At 33.4% G+C, this 19,442-nt stretch overlaps 1 long non-coding RNA gene across 1 annotated transcript; it reads left to right on the top strand.

Annotated features, from left to right (window-relative positions):
- The first annotated feature begins 13,167 nt into the window (after positions 1-13,167).
- Positions 13,168-13,894, top strand: LOC146945725 (uncharacterized). The gene is made up of 2 exons (XR_015026468.1): positions 13,168-13,284; positions 13,438-13,894. It is a non-coding gene; the product is annotated as an uncharacterized LOC146945725 (long non-coding RNA).
- The last annotated feature ends 5,548 nt before the right edge of the window (positions 13,895-19,442 follow it).

The raw sequence follows: 19,442 nt of genomic DNA, 5'->3' as shown, positions 1-19,442 counted from the left end.
GGATAGAAAGAAACATACTCCTGAGTTGAAGAAACTTTACAAGAAGCATCATATTATCAGAGGAGCTCTTGTCACTGCTATTCCTAAAGCAGAGTACATGAAGATGAGTGACAAATCCACTGCTAAAGCTATGTTTGCTTCTCTCTGTTCAAACTATGAAGGCAGCAAGAAGGTCAAAGAGGCAAAGGCTCTTTTGCTTGTACATCAGTATGAGTTATTCAAGATGAAGGATGATGAAACTATTGAGGAGATGTACTCAAGGTTTCAAACCTTAGTCTCTGGGCTACAAATCCTGAAGAAGAGTTATGTTGCTTCTGACCATGTGAGCAAGATACTCAGAAGCTTGCCTGCTAGATGGAGACCAAAGGTGACTGCCATTGAGGAAGCTAAAGATTTAAACACTTTAAGTGTCGAAGATTTTGTTAGTTCTCTCAAAGTTCATGAGTTAAGTCTTAATGAACATGAGTCTACTAAGAAGAGTAAATCAATAGCTCTTCCATCCAAAGGCAAGTCATCAAAAGCTCTAAAAGTGGTTGAATCTGAAGAAGAAGATCAATCAAGTTCAGATTCTGAACCAGATGCTGCTGAGATGGCCATGCTCTCAAACAGATTACAGTATCTGGCCAAGAAGAACAAAAAGTTTCTAGCAAGAAGGAGCAACTCCAGAAGCTCAAGGAATGAAGATCAGAAGGGATGCTTCAACTGTAAGAAGTCTGGACACTTCATTGCTGATTGCCCTGATCTTCAGAAGGAAAAGTCAATGGACAAGTCAAAGAAGTCAACATTCAAACCAAGCAAATTCAAGAAGCAGATTAAGCAGAGTTTAATGGCAACCTGGGATGATTTAGGAAGTGAATCTGGATCTGATAAAGAGGAAGCCGATGAAGACGCAAAGGTAGCTGTTGGGTTAGTAGCTACAACAACTTCAGAAGTAGGATCAAATTCAGACTCAGAAGATGAAAATGAGGTATATTCTAAAATTCCCAGAGATGAACTTGTTGAGTCACTTAAAGAGCTTCTTACACATTTTGAAGTAAGAATCAATGAGTTGAAGGATTTAAAAGAAAATATGCTGATTTGGTAAAACAGCAAAAATCAACTCTATTGGATCTGAAGGCTTCTGAACAAGGACTTAGGGGCTTTGACTTCATGTGTAAAACATATGAAGATCAGCTCAGGTTCCTATGTCAGAAGCTACAAGAAAAGTGTAATGAAAAACCTTTAAGCAACCATGAAATTGCTCTTGAAGATTTTATTATATCTGGCATTGACAGAAGCAGAGTGGCTTCTATGATTTATAGCATTTACAAGAACAATGGCAGAGGAATTGGTTTTCCAGAAGTGAAACTTGAGAAAACCAATCTAAAATCTTGTTGTGAATGCATCAAGGAAGGTCTGAAAACCTTCTTTGTACCTGAAGGTGCTGAGTTGGAAACTATTGTTCAATCAGAACCTGAAGCTTCTAGTTCTAAGGCTAAGATTACTTCAAAGCCAAAGAACTCTAAGCCAAAGGCTATGATCAAATCGGATTCCAAGACTTCAAAGATCAGGATCCTGAAAAGATCAGAACATGTTCCTCAGAGTCTGGTGAAACCAAAATCTGAGGTTCTGAAGTCTAAGTTTCAGAAGAAGACAATTATTGTTTCTGAAGTACCAAAACCTAAGGTGATGGTTAATCAGAAGCAACCCAACTCATAGCACAAGGTACAGGAAGTGAAGAGTAAAGCCTCAAGTACTAACCTTCCAGGACTCATAGGACAATGGGTACCTAAGTCTAAAAATGTCAATGATGCAGGTATGTCTAAGAGCAGTACCAAAGCAAAGATCATGGTACCTAGACAGCGGTTGCTCAAGACACATGACAGGAGAGAAATCTATGTTCCTCAGCCTAACAATGAAAGAGGGAGGAAATGTGAAATTAGGAGGCAACCAGTCTGGCAAAATCATAGGTACAGGAACCATTGGTAATTCCTCTACCTCAATTAATAATGTATGGTTGGTAGATGGTCTTGAACATAACCTTTTGAGCATTAGTCAATTTTGTGATAATGGTTATGATGTGCTTTTTGAGAAAACCAGTTGTACTATAATCAACAAGGAAGACAAATCCATTGTGTTCAAGGGAAAGAGAGTTGATAATGTCTATAAAATCAATTTTTCTGAATTGGCTGATCAGAAGATGATTTGCCTTCTATTAGTGAATGATAAGAAATGGATATGGCACAGAAGGTTGGGACATGCTAACTGGAGATTAATCTCTAAGCTTAGTAAGTTACAACTTGTCAAAGGGCTACCAGACATTGACTATCATTCAGATGCACTCTGTGGTGCATGTCAGAGAGAAAAAATTGTGAAATCATCTTTTAAAGCCAAAGACATTGTTTCAACCTCCAGACCCTTAGAACTACTCCATATTGATTTATTTGGACCAGTCAGTACTGCATCCTTATATAGGAGTAAAGATGGATTAGTCACTGTTGATGATTATATCAGATTGACTTGGGTGAAATTCATAAAGAGTAAAGATGTTTCTTGTGATGTATTCAGTAGTTTCTGCGCTCAAATTCAATCAGAAAAGGAATCAAAGATTTTGAAAGTCAGAAGTGATCATGGTGGAGAGTTTGAAAATGAGCCATTTGAAGCTTTTTGTGAAAAACATGGAATTGTCCATGAATTCTCTTCTCCTAGAACTCCACAACAAAATGGGGTTGTAGAGAGAAAGAATAGAACTTTACAAGAAATGGCCAGAACCATGATCCATGAAAACAATTTACCAAAACATTTTTGGGCAGAAGCAGTGAATACAACATGTTATGTCCAGAACAGGATCTATATCAGACCTATTTTGGAAAAAACAGCATATGAACTCTTTAAAGGAAGGAAACCCAATATCTCTTACTTTCATCAATTTGGATGTACATGTTACATTCTGAATAACAAGCTCTACCTAAAGAAATTTGATGCCAAGGCCCAAAGAGGAATCTTCTTAGGTTACTCTGAAAGATCAAAGACATACAGAGTGTATAATTCAGAGACACTCTGTGTTGAAGAATCTATGCATGTTAAATTTGATGACAAAGAGCTTGAAGATAAAACTTCAAAGCAAGGTGAAAGTTTTGCAGAGATACAGGTTCCTGAAGTTACACCAAAACCTGATCAGATAGCTGAATCTGAAGAAAGTCCAAAAGCAGAACCCACATCAGAAGCGCAAGATGAAGCTGCTTCTGATAAAGCCCAAGATGGCTCACATCAAGCAGATCCTCCTAGAAACACATTCAAGCACAAGTCTTCACATCCTGAGGAGCTAATCATTGGAAACAAAGATAGTCCAAGAAGAACAAGATCATACTTTAGACAAGAAGAGTCAATGATTGGACTGATCTCAATGATTGAACCTGCAACAGTTGATGAAGCACTTTCAGATGATGGATGGATCTTAGCTATGCAAGAAGAGTTGAATCAGTTTCAAAGAAATGATGTGTGGGATCTGGTACCCAAACCTCAGTACAAGAACATTATTGGAACAAAATGGGTATTTAGAAACAAGTTGAATGAGCAAGGAGAAGTAACAAGAAACAAAGCAAGACTTGTTGCAAAAGGTTACAGTCAACAAGAAGGGATTGATTATACTGAAACATTTGCTCCAGTTGCAAGACTGGAAGCAATCAGGTTACTTCTGTCTTATGCAGTTAATCATGGCATAATATTATATCAGATGGATGTCAAGAGTGCTTTTCTTAATGGTGTTATTGAAGAAGAAGTGTATGTGAAACAACCACCTGGATTTGAGGATATTAAATATCCTGACCATGTTTTTAAACTAAAGAAGTCACTATATGGCTTGAAACAAGCTCCCAGAGCTTGGTCTTATGGACTAAGTAATTTCTTAATTAAAAATGATTTTAAAAGAGGTCAGGTTGATACAACACTCTTCAGAAGGACCCTTGGGAAAGATATTCTTGTTGTGCAGATTTATGTTGATGATATAATATTTGGTTCTACTAATGCATCTCTTTGCAAGGAATTCTCTAAGTTGATGCAGGATGAATTTGAAATGAGCATGATGGGAGAGCTGAAGTTCTTCCTAGGCATTCAAATTAGTCAATGCAAAGAAGGAGTGTATGTTCATCAATCAAAGTATACAAAGGAGCTTCTGAAGAAGTTCAAGCTTGAAGATTGTAAGGTGATGAACACTCCAGTGCACCCTACGTGCATCTTAAGCAAAGAAGATGAAGGATCTAAAGTAGATCAGAAGCTGTACAGAGGTATGATTGGTTCTTTATTATACTTCACTGCATCTAGGCCAGATATTTTATTCAGTGTATGCTTGTGTGCAAGATTCTAATCAGATCCTAGAGAATCTCATATGACTGCTGTCAAGAGAATCTTCAGGTATTTGAAAGGAACAACTAATCTTGGACTCCTTTATAGGAAATCCTTAGATTATAAGCTAATTGGATTCTGTGATGCTGACTATGCTGGTGATAGGATTGAAAGAAAATTAACCAGTGGCAATTGTCAATTTCTGGGTGATAATCTTATATCCTGGGCTAGCAAAAGACAAACAACTATTGCTATGTCTACAGCAGAAGCAGAATACATTTCAGCTGCAAGTTGTTGTACACAACTACTGTGGATGAAACATCAGTTGGAAGACTATCAGATAATTGCTAACAGTATTCCCATTTATTGTGATAATACTGCATCTATTTGTTTGTCTAAAAATCCAATTTTGCATTCAAGAGCTAAGCATATTGAAATCAAATACCATTTGAACAGAGACTATGTTCAAAAAGGAATTTTAGATATACAATTCATTGATACTGAGAATCAATGGGCTGATATATTTACTAAGCCTTTAACTGTTGAAAGATTTGATTTTATAAAGAAAAATTTGAACATGCACTACGTGTCTGATTAAAGCTTGCTTGCTCCTGAATAGGATTTTAGGTTCTGAAATCAGTTCAGAAGCAGTGGTCCATCAGAAGCTCTTTATTGAGATTCTGAGGAAAACTCGCTTCTGATGATGACGTCAGCATCTGAAGTTCAGAAGCTGGATTTTATGCTCCTGAATAGTAGAGTTAGTGGAAACGTTGGGAGTTACTTTATTTGGTAATTCCTGGTCCACTAACTTGGTAGTTACTCTGAGTACTTCTGACGTGGCTTATCTGTATTGGTGCATAACTTAAAAGGGCAATGATGATTTAATAGCTTTGAAAGTACTTTCACGCGCCCCCAATTTTGTCATTAATGTTATGTTTGTTTGTCTCTTTTGAATTACAATCGTTTTACTTTTAACACATTGTCAATTCACACACTACTCACTCACAACAAACACATTTTCTCTCAAACCTCTTGCGAAGTAAGCGCAAAAACCTTAGAACCCTAAATTCTCTAAATCTTCTTCAATCTTCATCAATGGCAACCTCAAGCTCAAGTGTTCCAGAATCATCTTCGAGTTTGCAACAAAGAGTACCCGGATCTGGTCCAATAAGCAAATCAAGAACTATGTCCATCCCTTCAAAATCTCTGATTGTTCAAATAGAATCGCCAGTAGATTTTACTTCACTCAAGAAGTATGATGTGGACATGAAGGCTTTGGTTGATGCTCAGAAGTTGTCTGAGTACTTCAAGATATTAAATGGGTCGTCATATGTGAACTTGGTTAAAGACTTCTGGGTTAGGGCTGAAGTCTACGAAGGGGAAGGTACAAAGGTAAACTTGCAAGCTGCATCGAAGAAGGGAAAGTCAAAGTTGGAGATGAATCCTACTTGTTTTAGTAGCTTGGAAATCAGGTCTGAAGTGATGGGTATTCCTGTAACCATCACTGAGGAGGTTATAGCAAAAGCATGCAGAGTGGATGTTGCAGGAAGATTCCAAGAGATTGTGAAGACCAAGGATATCCTACTAAAAAGCTTTTGTAACTTGCTTCTGGGTGGGTATCCAAAAGCCAAAACGTCTGAAATGGAAATTCACAACAGAATGTTGTTGAAGTTCTGCACAGACTGCTTCTTTCAGAGAGGAGGTGGGTCTGATCAACCCAATAATCGACAAAAGCTGGCAATTTATTTCATGGCTACTTTTGAGAAGATCAATTTCCCAAGATACATCATGGATCATCTTTGTTGGGCTATAAATGAGAGCATCAATAAAGGAAGGAAGCAAGTGCCATATGCAAGATTGCTGTCTGAAATCTTCCACCAAGGAGGAGTTCTGGAGAGACTAAAGAGAACAAGAGATGCTTCTGATAAATGCTTCAAGGCTTCAACTGCTGAGAAAACTATCAGTAGCAAGACCTTGCATTCCATGCATCTGTTCAAGAAAGCCCCTCAAGATGAAAAGTGGTTGGAGATGACTACAGAAGGCTCTGAGATTATCAGGGACTTCCCTTCCATCATTAAAGGAAGTAATCCTGAAATCTTAACTGAGAAAGTGGATGCTTATGTCTTAGAGACAGATGTAAATCTTCAGGAGGAAGTTGCTCCTGCTAAGGTCAAAGGAAAGAAGGCCATGGCAGTTACTGTATCAGAAGCCACTGTTGAAGAAGCCAAGCAACAGAAGGATGCTAAGAGAAAAAGGGGAAAAGCTGAGAAGGAGACGGTGCAAGAAGCTCTTGAGAGGCTAAAACAAGAAGAAATGGAGCCTAAGAAGAAAAAGAAGAAGGCTGCTGAACCTGAGATTCTTCCCACATTTGAAGTTACTCCTGACATGGAGAAAAGGGCTAAAAAGCAAGCTGATCAATTCTTAGCTAAAAGAAAGAGAAAAAAAAACCCAAAAGAAGAGGGATGCAAAGCTTAAGGAGTCTAATTAAAGTCTGAATGAAGACTATTTTGCTAAGAAAATGGAGGAAGTAAAGGAGATTGCTGATGAGACTGAAGAATTAGTCAAGAAGAAAGCTGACACTTCTGATTCTAAAAGTCCAAAGCCTACTTCAGAAGCAGTAGATAACTCAACAATGTTATCTAAGGTACCTCAAGTTTCTCACACATCTTGTACCACATCTTCTATTCCCTCTGAAGACACCTCCTTCTTAGATCACCTAGAAAGCCATTATCTAGGTGAACTACCCCAATCTAGCTTTAACACAAGCTCACAAACAGCCTCTGAAATGGCTTCTAAAGCATCTGCTTCTGAAAAAGTCACTTCAGAAAGCCCCCAACACCATGAACCTGAACCACAAAAGCCTTCACCAGAAAAGACCTCTTCACCTCCTCAACAATCTATTCCACACCCAACCGTTCTTGAACCTTATGTTCCTAAACAATCAATTCCAAAGCAGATCGTTCCTGAACATATTGTTCCTGAACAACCAGTTACTAAACCTATCCCTGAACCTGAAACTGCTGCTCCTGAACATCATGTTCCTGAGTCAACATCTTCTTCTACCACTTCTTTACCAGTTCAAGTTATCAAGATCACCCACTATACTGGTGTATGTGAGATGGATACAGATTCTGAGGATGATCAAGTTGATCATGCCTCTGACATGGTAATTGACTCTTCTCCTAACCAACCATCAACCAGCCAACCCTTAACTACAAATGGACAACCACCAAACCTAACCATTATACCCTTAGCCACTCCAAAACCCTCTAAACAACCTTCACCTCTCACCATTTTCCTGAATTCTCAAGTACTAAAGATGTGTGGGAAGACATTGCTTCTGAAGTTCTCAGACTGATAGTAGGAAGAAATGACTTGGGTTATACAATAGACTATCAGAAGCAATGGAGGAGGATCAAGGAAAGGGTAATCAACCTGATTTCAGCACTGCATGATTCCTGTATTGAGGCTCAAGAGCAAGCCAAGAAAAAGCTGGAAGATTGGTTAAATGGAATGGAAGAAAGTTCAAATGATATAGAAATCCTTGGTACTTGGGTGAAGAACCCACTAAGTATCAGAGGCAGAGAACCTGACGAATTCCTGCCTAAGGATTTAAATTTGATAATTCCTTCTGAGATCCTTTTGAAGAATGGTGCACCTAACCTGGCTCTAGTTCAGGAGAACAAGGTGCTGAAGGAAGCAAATGAAAGGCTTGAAACAGAGCTACGAGAGCAGAAGATGAAGCTATCAAAATTGGAAGCTGACATGCAAGAAGCCAGAATCAGAGAAGACAACTACAAAGCAGAGATGGATCAGAAGTATGCCAATATTCAAGAGCTTCTGAAGAAGATTTTAGAGAAATAAGCCAAACCTTTAGTTGCACAATTTTAAGCTTATTTTTGTCTCTTTAGGCTTTTGATATTCTATGTTTATTTCTGCTTCTGATTCAATTTTTCGCTTCTGATATTATATGCTTCTGAATTCTTCTCGCTTCTGAATATCATGTATTTGCTCTGATAATATTGTTTACTTTGATATGTTTAGTTCATTTTTTTTATGGTTAATATGCTTTAAATTATTTGGATTATGCTCTGAACCTTTTATCTTACGTTTTTCTCATCTCTTCGTCTTGTTTATGTTTTTTTGCTAATGACAAAAGGGGGAGTATATGTGATAGTATTTAAAGGCTCTGAGCCCCATTAATGATATTTGAAAATCTTGAAAAATTTCTATCTTTTTGTTTTACCTTTAAAGGGGTGTATCAAAAAGGGGGAGTATCAAATTTCAAATAAATTTAATTGAACCATTCTTCTTATCTATAAGTCAATTCTTTCATTTTTTTTAAGCTCTGATATTATTGTGCGTAAAATGAATTTAATTAACCTGGATGGAACTTAGGGGGAGCTTACAAACCTCACCTTAAAGACTATCAGACTCAGGGGGAGTTAGAGCTTACAAACCTCATACTCTGAGCTTACAAACCTCGGGACACCCAAAGTTAACTCGTTAATTAGATTAACAACAATTGACCAATTTTAAATACTATTGTTTGTCATCATCAAAAAGGGGGAGATTGTTGGAACAAAATGTGTTTAACATTGAACCTTAAAGAGTTTTGATGATAACAAGGTATTAAAAATTGTAAATTGGACTGGCTAATATTTGTTCAAGTGTACATGACCATAGTTAAATTTTTACATCTTTAATTGGTTCTGAATGAGCAAATAAAGAGCAAAAGAAATCAACAAAAATTGAAGCTTAGGCGCTCCTAAAGGTAAAGTGCTCCTGAAGAGAAAGCGCTCCTGAAGTCAAGCTGCTCCTGAAGAGAGTAAAGTGCTCCTGAAGACTAAAGCGCTCCTGACGGAATAGTGCTCCTGAAGATTAGTGCTCCTGAAGACTAGAGGTCCAGAAGCGCCACATCATCATCAGAAGCTACAACATCAGAAGCTGCCTCATCAGAAGCCATTTCACCAAGAAGTTGAAGATCAACTGAATCTGTGAAATTCAAGGATTCAAGAATTGTTTCATGGATCGAAATTCATCAAAGGACAGCAAAAGATTAGTGGAACTTTGCAACGGTCATTTCAAAGGTGTTTGAAGGCATGTGCTTGCAATTTGGACGAAAGCGTTGACATTGTACTATTGTACGAACTGTACAACCACCTTCTCCACTACTCTGTTTTGTGTCCACGCTACAAGACAAGAAAACAGCTCCAGAATACGGCTTTGCCTGCTAAGATGTTCCTTTGGATTAGGAATGAATTTCAAATTTGTTCTTCATAGGACAGCAACCAAATCAGGCAAAAGATCATTGGTGAAAGATCAAGCTTCAACAACGACTCTTTGATGTGCTGGCAATTTCACAACGTCTCTTTCACACCTCTATATAAAGGAGTGAAGACCTAGAGAATTGGTAATGCTGAACGAAAGACTCTCAACATTCTTACAAGCGTCAAACCTCTGCTGAAATTGTTCTGCATTCACTTAGAATTTCTGTGTCTTAAAGTCATATCTTAGAAATTCTTAAGTCTTAGAGTCTGTATCTGATTTGTATTGTGAGCACCCCTGATTGTATATCAAGTGTTCAACCTTAAACAATTTTCTGTGTAATTTTGTTTAGAAGTCTCTTGCAGTTGTGCTTGAGCATAGAAGTCTCTTGATTGTGTTCTTGAGCATAGGAAGACTCTTGCAAAGTGTGCTTGAGCAAAGGAAGTCTCTTGCTTGTGTGTTTGAGTATTTGTAATCAGATATTACATTCTAGTGAACTCTCCTTGGAAGTGCAAGGGGGACAGGACTACTTCCGGATTGTGGAAGGAACCTGCATAATTGCTTTGTGTCGTTCTTCTTCTCTCTCTGTTTTATTCCGCTGCGTTCAGATTCTTATTATCACTTCAGAAGCTGTATCACTTAGCTTCTGACCAGTGTGTTCAGTTTTTAGGAGAAACGAAGAATTTTCCAAAACACAATTCAACCCCCCCTTCTTGTGTTTTTTCTCACCTTCACCATCTGTTATACTATTGGGTGGGTTTGAGTAAACCCACTAATTTTTGGGTTGGGTTGGATTGAGTAATGGGTTACCCAACTTATTTTTCTATTTTTTTGAATATTAAATGACTAAATGACAAGTGCTCATAATTTTGTTTTAAAGTAGTACTCTACTTTTTAATTTTTTTAAAAAAATGTTTAAATTTTATGCATAAAAAAAAAAGAATATTAAATAATAAACTTCATCATAAAATACTTGCAACAAACTAAAGTTGCATGACATAAAATTGCATTAGTATCAAAATAACCAATAAGTGCAACATATTAATTTGTAACTCTAGTATGTTTTGATTTTCAATATAGAGTACAATGTGTATGTTTTGGAAATATAACTTTTTTCTACCCTATGAAAATAAAGATAAAAAATATTAACATTATTCGGTAAGTGAGTTTTTTGGATTTGAATCTGGTTTAATTTTATTTACCCGAAACTCATTTATTTTTAGGGTACCTTATTTTTATGGGTTTTCCATTTTTAGAAACCATACCCACCCAATTACTCAACCCAATCCATTTTGTTGGATTTTTTGAGTGGGTTTGACCGGATTTTCTGGGTTGACCCAACCCATGAACACCCCTATTAATACCCGTCATTTTTGTACACTGCTACTATATTAAGGCAAAGAGATTTAAATTTCAATTTTTTTATGCAGGCTATATGATTTAATTTTATTAGTTGACTTGACTAAATATCTTTTTTTATTTGAGAGAAGACTTGACTAAATCTCTAGAACGTATGAATTATAAATAATAATTTATAATTTTTATTCCTTTTTTTCTTTTGAGAAAATATATTTTCTATTCTAAACAATATTGTTTTTAAACAAAGTTTATATACAATATATCAATATATCTTGCCTTGATTATCTTTTTTTATTTGAGAGAAGACTTGACTAAATCTCTAGAATGTATGAATTATAAATAATAATTTATAATTTATATTACTTTTTTTCTTTTGAGAAAATATATTCTCTATTCTAAACAATATTGTTTTTAAACAATTTTATATACAATATATCAATATATCTTGCCTTGATTATCTTTTTTTATTTGAGAGAAGACTTGACTAAATCTCTAGAACATATGAATAATAAATAATAATTTATAATTTATATTCCTTTTTTTCTTTTGAGAAAATATATTTTCTATTCTAAACAATATTGTTTTTAAACAGTTTTATATACAATATATCAATATATCTTGCCTTGATTATCTTTTTTTATTTGAGAGAAGACTTGACTAAATCTCTAGAATGTATGAATTATTTATAAATAATAATTTATAATTTATATTCCTTTTTTTTCTTTTGAGAAAATATATTTTCTATTCTAAACAATATTGTTTTTAAACAATTTTATATACAATATATCAATATATCTTGCCTTGATTATCTTTTTTTATTTGAGAGAAGACTTGACTAAATCTCTAGAACATATGAATAATAAATAATAATTTATAATTTATATTCCCTTTTTTCTTTTGAGAAAATATATTTTCTATTCTAAACAATATTGTTTTTAAACAGTTTTATATACAATATATCAATATATCTTGCCTTGATTATCTTTTTTTATTTGAGAGAAGACTTGACTAAATCCTCTAGAACGTATCAATATTGTTTTATTTTTCCAATTTTTTAATAAAATTTCTTTGAGTTAGGCGGCAGAGGATGGCGGTGTCTCGGGGTGCCAACCTAGTTGGGATGTCGACGATGTCTCCGGATGCCTGTCCTCGCTCCTTGCTTATCAAAAAAAAAAAAAATTATAATTTATATTCCTTTTTTTCTTTTGAGAAAATATATTTTCTATTCTAAACAATATTGTTTTGAAACAATTTTATATACAATATATCAATATATCTTGCCTTGATTATATTTTTTTTATTTGAGAGAAGACTTGACTAAATCTCTAGAACATATGAATAATAAATAATAATTTATAATTTATATTCCTTTTTTTCTTTTGAGAAAATATATTTTCTATTCTAAACAATATTGTTTTTAAACAGTTTTATATACAATATATCAATATATCTTGCCTTGATTATCTTTTTTTATTTGAGAGAAGACTTGACTAAATCTCTAGAATGTATGAATTATAAATAATAATTTATAATTTATATTCCTTTTTTTCTTTTGAGAAAATATATTTTCTATTCTAAACAATATTGTTTTTAAACAAAGTTTATATACAATATATCAATATATCTTGCCTTGATTATCTTTTTTTATTTGAGAGAAGACTTGACTAAATCTCTAGAACGTATGAATTATAAATAATAATTTATAATTTATATTCCTTTTTTTCTTTTGAGAAAATATATTATCTATTCTAAACAATATTGTTTTTAAACAAAGTTTATATACAATATATCAATATATCTTGCCTTGATTATCTTTTTTTATTTGAGAGAAGACTTGACTAAATCTCTAGAACGTATGAATTATAAATAATAATTTATAATTTATATTCCTTTTTTTCTTTTGAGAAAATATATTATCTATTCTAAACAATATTGTTTTTAAACAAAGTTTATATACAATATATCAATATATCTTGCCTTGATTATCTGTTTTTATTTGAGAGAAGACTTGACTAAATCTCTAGAACGTATGAATTATAAATAATAATTTATAATTTATATTCCTTTTTTTATTTTGAGAAAATATATTTTCTATTCTAAACAATATTGTTTTTAAACAAAGTTTATATACAATATATCAATATATCTTGCCTTGATACAATGGACGAAACTTTTTATTGATCTATAAATATCATGTCAAAACCACACTTAAGATCCATTCCGCAGAAAGAAAAAGAAAATACAAGGCAAAGTAAATTTCTAGTATTATATCTAAAATGGTGAGCCAAATGTCAAGTTATCTTCTCTCCTTGATGCTGGTTCTTTTTGTAGTGGGTAAGTCTCTTGTTTAGCATTGTCACGTTAAGCTTCACAACAATTTTAAATATTAGTCAAATTAAAGAAGTATCTATAAATTTTTAACGTTAGTCCTTAATTATTAAATTGATTTTGTATCTTATGATAATTTAATTATTTGGAGAATTACAGGGCAAATGAAAGTGAAAGGAGAAAAATGCTCACTGTTTATTAATGGTTGTCTTGACACACCAGCATGTGATTCTTCTTGTAAAGACCAGTGGAGTGGTGGAATTGGGGTTTGTACCAATGAAAGATGCATTTGTAATTTCGAATGTGGAGGGAAGCCAGGTAAAAAAGCACCAAAAAGGGATTGTAATGCTTCTCCTGGTCCTTGCTCTAAGGAGTGTGGTGATTCTTGTTGCAATGACAAATGTGCTAGTAAATACAATCAAGGTGTAGGATATTGTAGATCTCTTCTCCCACCTCTTGCTTCGTGTCAATGCGTCTATGCATGTTAACTCCATCTCATGGGATCATAGATGTATTTGATCGAGTACATTACCTATTTTGAAATAAGAAATAAGTATATGTCATGATCATCGAAATAAATATATTGTTATGTAACTATGATTCCTTCAACTCTTAACCTGCGGTATTTCTCTAGCATTATTATCCCTCAAGTTTTTAAATTTTTCCATTAGTAAAAATAAATGTCTTAAGCAATGAATGGATTTATATTATCATCAATAAAAAATAACATTCGAATATGCACCACTCAAAGATTATGTGTGTTTGGTTCGGCGGTGGAGAGAATTGATTTTGATAAAATTGAGTTTGAGAGAATTGATTTTGGTTAAAAGTGAGTAGAATGTGAATTAATTATGTTTGGATACACTTTAATAGAAGTGATTCTTATGAGTTGAAGTTGTTTGGATATCTTGAATCAAAATTGATTTTGAATGTGTAATGACTAAATTATCCTTTTAATTAAAACTAAATATTTCATTCTTACTTAAAATAATTATTTGAAGTTATCTAAAATCATAATTGGATTTTTATTGGTTCATAAATTTATTTAAAAATAATTTCAGATTATAACAGTTTTTTTTAAGAAAATTTTTGAGTTTTTTTTTTTTAAAAAAATGGATCAATTGAGTTGTTATTTTTAATACTCCTTCACGTCCTCCTTATTCTATTTCTCCAGCTTCATTAGACTCCAACCCTTCTTCTATTTCCATCTTTTTCTCCACCTCTCACTACTTTTCCTTCCCCATTTCACTATTTTTCTTTCTCCGCCTCCAGATCCATTCATTACTCCAACCCTTCTTCTAACCTTTCCCCTTCACCAATTAAGAACAGATTTGCAAATCTAACCCTTCAGATCTAACCCTTCTGTTCCTTTTCTTTATTTTAAGTTATATTATTTTTTTTTTTGCCCTCTTCTCTCTGTTTCATCTGCAAATCTGATAAATTAGGATAGATTTGCAAAAATAAAGAAGAACAAAGATGTTATTTTTAAGGAAGAAGAAGAAAAAATATGTTTATTAGTAGGAAATTGGAGAAGGAAACATGGGTATATTGGTAACTATACATGTCATTGAAATCAAAACTGAGTTTCACAAAAGCAGAAGCTAGGAATACCAGCTTCAGTTGTACTGGCGTTTTGAGGTCAAAACTGAGTTTTGTGGAAGCACTTTTCATTCACCCAAACAAGATAAAAATCTGGAAACTGGCGTTTGAAAAAGCAAACGCAGGTTTGGCTACTGCAAACATGTTGCCAAACACACACATTATTGAGGTATTATTTATTTGTAGCATTGTAAAATAAGCAAAACCTAGTAACTACATGTCTATTTTTTTTTTTAAGCAAACTCTTAGAAATCATGGTTGGATCTAACACAACCCCACAAAACCGGCTTGTGAGGTGAGGATTGCCCCCACTTATAAACAATTTTTTTTTAAGCAAACTCTTAGAAATCATGGTTGGATCTAACACAACCCCACAAAACCGGCTTGTGAGGTGAGGATTGCCCCCACTTATAAACAAATTGTCAGGCCAACTCCTAACCGATGTGGGACTCTTAACACACCCCCTCACGCTCAGGATTGCACATCTGAAGCGTGAACATAAATGACGGGTGGCCCGATAACGGAAACCTGATAACAGGTGGCCCAAAGAATCATGAAGAGACTCTGATATCATATTATAAATCGTGGTTGGGCCTAACACAACCCCACAAAACCGGCTTGTGAGGTGAGGATTGCCCCCATTTATAAACACATTGTCAGGCCATGTCCTATCCGATGTGTGACTCTTAACACAAACTGTCATCACAAAATATATTTTATATTCTAAATAACTTTTAAAAAACAAAATAATTATGAGCCTTTTGAAAATATTAATGTATCTTTTGTAAATAAAAAATATTAATGTATCTTGCCATGATACGATGCTCGAAACTGTTTATGAAAATACAAGTACCATGTTAATTCTTTTAAAAAATAAAAAGTAGCATATTTTTTTTAGGGTAAATTTTTTTTTTTTTTTTTGCAAATTTTAGGGTAAAAAATAAAAAGTAGCATGTTGAAACCACACTGAAGTTCCTAAAGGATCACGCAAAAAAAAAAAAAAAAAAAAAAAACCGGCCGTGCTATTTAAAGCGAAAAATATCATCTCGAATTCATTAGCACGGCACATGTTTAGGCAGAATTCACATATAAAGAGACATGCCATCAGAAAAGAGAAACTAAAAAATGCATTGATTTGTCATTCTTGAAGAGGTCATATGGTGTTGTTTGGGATAATATTTGGGTGACATTGTGGTTGGTGACATTGGTGACATTGACCAACCACAATGTCACACGTGTATAAAGAAACAAAAAATTATTGTGAAAGAGAAAGAAGAGTTGTTTGTCGCATGGGTATAACGGTTCAGTTTGGATCGGTTTATAGTCAAAAAAATGTCCGAACCAATGAAATCTTCATCGGTTCGGATTGGTTCGGTTTTTACTGTTTTTCAAAAAAGAAACCGAACCAAACTAGTCGGTTTTGTTCGGTTTGGATCGGTTCGGTTGATCGGTTTGTTTGAAAATACAATAAAAAAATTCATATTTTCACAAATTTGTGTTTCATGTATATAACATACTCAAATATTTCATAGAACTTTATTTTCCATGTTCTATGTTTTTCAAACTACTTTTTATAAACTAACATGAAAAAACTAACAAGAGATGGACGATCGCGACGGCGGTGAGGAACGATGAGTTAGGTGTGACAGGCGACTAGTGTTCTTTTTTGCATAAACGAATTAGAGTGTGAGTGATGAGATGAGATGATGATGGGAGAAACTGAATGAATTAAGGAGTATTTTAGGTTGGACTTCAATTTTGAGCTTGATCATAAGTGTGTGTGAGGAGGGGTAGTATTACTAAAATGGGGAGTCATGTTAGCATCGGTTCGGTTCATCGGTTTATTGGATCTCAAAATAAAAAACCGAGAACCAATCCAAACTAGATCGGTTTAGGTTGGTTCAGTTCGGTTTTGAACCGAACCAAATAAGGTCGGATAATTTGTATTTGCCTTGCGGAGGGAAGCCAGGTAAAGATCAAATAGAAAGGAAATGCACTGTATCAACTGGTTTTTGCAATGACGGTGAATCGGCTTGCAATTCAGAATGTGGTAATCGATACTATGCAGGGATAGGGTATTGTGATGGTAGTATTTACCCACAAATTTCTATTTGTTCCTGCCAATATGTTTGTTAACTCGTTTATTTCCCCATATATCATGGGATCATAGATGTATTTGAGTACATCACCTATTTTGGATTAAGAAATATTATATTTCATCATATCAATGAAATGAATGAGATTTTTTTTGTTGATCTTTTTGTTCAAAGTGCTTACTATATAATTTGTATTTATCCTGATTTGAGTTATACTATTTTTAGCTTTTATTATATTTTTGTTTAAAAAAAAAGCTTTGGTTAAATTTGATTTCGATCCCCAATCAACTAACTCTACACGACTGTGGAAAATGAATTGAGCATTTTAAGTAAATTATCAGTCAAAAGGCAAAGGAAGTTTTTTTTTTTTTGGTTACAAGGCTGATTTGAGTTTTTTTTTTAAGATGAATTATAGTCCATCCAAATTAGCATCAGAGAGAATCGAACATGAGACCTTAAGGAATAATAAAAGGAAGATTATCCTCCATAGACTGAGATAAAATATTTTCAAAGGAGCAATTAGAGAGTAAAATAGTGACTCTTATCATATGTGAGTCATCTTAACATATGTGAGATGCAATATTTATTCTTGGAAAATTAATTATGGAATCAAGTTGGCAAAACAAATTTTTGTTTCTCTTTTCACTGATTCACGTTCTCTCGATCAATGCAATAATAAAATCTCAAAAACATAAATTTATTTTCTCTTGGAATTATTATGGAATCATTCATATTTGTTTTATTTAGTTTATTTACAAAAAAAAAATATTTAAAAGATCTCTGGTCTATACTATTTGGGTCATTGAGATTTGTCCATATTTTTCTGGTCCAAATAGTATGGACTAGAAAATAGCCTCTTTTGGCTCTTTCGAGTTGGCTTTTTCTCCTTCCAAAATTAGTCTCAACTTTCAATGATCCAAAAAGAGCGGACAGATGGGTCCGGTAATGTCTGTCTTTCTGCTAGTGAAAATAATGAAGATATGAAACTATTAATAAATTTTTTGCTACTTGTTCCGGAAGTAAAAAGAGTTTCATCTGCTCCTGAATAACTTCCTTCAGAAGGGCTCTCGCTTCCCCAGTGAATGTCTTGGTAGAAGATATGATTTCGTTGAATTCAAATTTATTTGTTTTTAAATACGCATGTATCTAAACGAGAAAATAATCATGAGTTTTGAAAATTTTATCACATTGACTTTCTCATATCGATACATAAAAATTTAATTCCGCACCATAAGCACATAAATTTTGCGACAAGTGTAGTGCAATTATTTAACAATGTTTTGCTAATAAAATAAAAAAATATTTAATAAAAACACTACATTAAGGTTGATATTTTAAAAATAATTATTAGTTTTAAAAAAAAAATTCATATTAACTTTCTCATATGAATACATAAAAATTTTCATCGGTAGGTATAAGCAAACAAAATCCTCACCGAACGTAATGCAAATATTTAACATTTTTACATATTAAAGGAAATAATATTTAATTGAAACATTACATTTATCTTGACAATTTTCATTTAATACCTTTAAATAGTTCATATGGTTCAAAAGAAATGTCGGATTTAAACTAAATCACAATTCAGTCGATCACAAATGAAACATTGTTCTAGATAAATAGTATGAATTTATATAAAAGAATAATATTTAAAATTAAAAAAAATCAAATGAAAGAATTCATATTGTTTTATGTTAGAAATATTTATAATATATATGTTGCATTCCCATTCCCTTCCAAAAAGTCATGTTGCCCAAGTGGTTAAGTAAATGATTAAGTGTATGTGTACCCGATCGACTCTCATCATTGGTATTTTTTATTTATTTTAAATTATTTATTTATTATTTATTTAAATTATTTTTGCAAAATCATTCTTAATGACTGCATGTCGTTGGCTGAATGATGAACCTAAATTTGGAAAGAAAAAAAGGTTGGAGAGTGATTGGATTGAAGGGGAAATTTAATTAATTTGATGGTTTAAATTGTAAAATGTCATTAATTTAAAATGGGGTGAATATGCAAATTATAAAATACATGCTAAAATTGCAAAATAAAATAATAAAAGTTATTTTTATAATGGAGTACACTTGGCTGTTTTTTATTGGTTTGGGTAAATTGTCCACCAATTTCCAAAGGTAATTTAGAAAAAACCCGGAAAGAATTATTTGCTCAAGAATAATTCTTGAGTTGTACCAAATGGAGGAATCTTTTTTAGGTTGTACCACTGAAGAATTATTACTTTCTTAACTTTGTCCTACTGAAAGAGAAAACGCGTCTATCTTTTGTTTTTTTTGAGGGAAGAAAACGCGTCTATCTCTCCCCTTTTTTAAGTTTTAAGTCAAAAAAATAGGTGAAGGTACAAAAGAAAGCTACTGTGTCACTCATTACTAAAGCCGAATGAAGCTTCGTGGAAATTACCTCTCTCTAATTATCACTTGCTATTTCCTCGTAATTGAACTTAAAATTTTT

This window comes from Medicago sativa, chromosome 2 (genome assembly GCF_051527215.1).
Source record: "Medicago sativa cultivar Bolivia chromosome 2, Bolivia_mono, whole genome shotgun sequence".
NCBI lineage: Eukaryota > Viridiplantae > Streptophyta > Magnoliopsida > Fabales > Fabaceae > Medicago > Medicago sativa.
Note: the sequence above shows the minus strand (reverse complement) of the source record. Positions and strands in the feature narration are given on the sequence as shown.